Source organism: Protomyctophum bolini (genome assembly GCF_963924005.1).
Source record: "Protomyctophum bolini genome assembly, chromosome: 15".
In the NCBI taxonomy this organism is placed as follows: Eukaryota; Metazoa; Chordata; class Actinopteri; order Myctophiformes; family Myctophidae; genus Protomyctophum; species Protomyctophum bolini.
Window position 1 is genome coordinate 29,928,518 of NC_137876.1, and position 1,749 is coordinate 29,930,266.

General features: G+C 39.5%; 1 gene segment (V, D, J or C); it reads left to right on the forward strand.

Annotated features, from left to right (window-relative positions):
- Positions 1-622, forward strand: LOC308329817 (T cell receptor alpha variable 36/delta variable 7-like). The segment is given in 2 exons: positions 1-123; positions 264-622.
- Positions 623-1,749: the final 1,127 nt, after the last annotated feature.

Sequence of the window (1,749 nt, forward strand, 5' to 3'; positions counted from 1 at the left end):
CTGTAGTGATGTCATCAAACTCTACTGTCATACTGTAGATCAGTGAAGTTCTGTGTGTCGCTATTCATTTATCTTTGGTGTTCATCATGATCCCCATTGCTGCTTTCGTAATCTGTCTGACAGGTAAAAACAGTGATATCGCCATACATAATACAATTTATTTCATAGCTGTTCATAACACTAAGGCTACTAAGCTTTCAAGTGGCATTATTTAAATGTAACTGTATAATAACAATTATGGTACAATTATGTTCTATTCACAGGGTTCTGTCAAACCAGCAGAGTTGTGCAGACGCCTCTTAACCTGTTGGTTAAAGAGGGATCATCTGCCACATTTGACTGCTCACCACAGCTTAATCGAAGCGCTGAAGTCGTAGTCTGGTACAGGGAAGATCGTCGGCACACACAACTCAGGCTGCTGGGGCTTTTGTACAATCATGTGGCAAACCCAGAGGACGACTGGAAAGACAAGATCTGGTTGAAAGGAAATTCAAAGGAGAAGTACAGCTCACTGTCAATCTACAACCTGACAGCAGGGGACAGCGCTGTGTACTTCTGTGCAGCCAGACTGCACGGTGCAGCAGATCCTATCTTTCCCGTACAAAAACTGCCACTTTCTTAAATCCCCATAATAACTCTGCGATAGAGCCTATTACAAGGCTTGACCTGGATGCTTATACACATAGTGTCTTACATGTTATATAGGGTCTCATCAACCTAATGCGTCATATATTTGAAAGGTTATTTTTTGTTGTGTAGTAAACATTTAGTTGAGTCTAATGCTGCTTTGCCATAGGGTAGCACACTAGAAAGCAGTAGTGAGGAGCAGTAGGTTCACCTATATCTCAATAAAGAGAAACGGTGGTATGAATCTGTGGATTTGTCATTACCTTTTCCAACTTCATTACATCAAACGAGTTAAGAAATATTAGTAGTACCCCACGTTTTACAGTGATTTAAATGGTTCCACACACACTTACACACGTGTGACCCACCTAGAAGGTAGTCACATTATTATTGTTTGTTTTATTTATTTTATTTTGTGATTTGAAATAGTTTTGAGAGCTGTCACTTGTCAATGTATCTGAGTCAATGTATTGAGTTCACCTTGGACAGTAGGGGGCAGTATAGGAGCGTCTTACCTTCTCTTTCTCATGGGCTGGTATTACCTACAGACCGGAAGCTCACCGTCATTCTATCGAGAGCAAGCAGTCTGTAAACAACAAAAACGATTGTGTGCTTCTTTCTCCTGTTCATCAGGTTGGTTTTGGTGCATAAACTCACTGAATGATACCTATGTGATTATGATAACATTAAGTACACGTTCTGATGGTGGAGCCTAACTCTGAAGTGTTTGCAAGATGTGATTATTGTTTGTGAGTGAATTCAGGGCAGAACACACTAGTTTGGCTGTGGCAATCAATACAAAATGGCGACGTCCATGTGCAAGGTTTTACAAGTGTACACTCCCAAAGTAGACCTCCCGTTTTTGCTATATCATTTTGGTAAACTATGTGTGTTTTGTAAGAAGTGTGACCAGCTATTTTATTGTATTTGGACATGGTTATGAATAAGTTCCGCTCTCAGGATTAGTGATTAATTATGTACAGTAGGTACAGTAACTCCAAAGGTGTTATTGCAATAACCAAGTATATAAGAATATAGTTACTGGAATGAGCATTATTAAAGTGCACAGAGTTAAAAAAGGTGAATATTCATGAGACAAACAAGACAATGAATGAGGGTCTA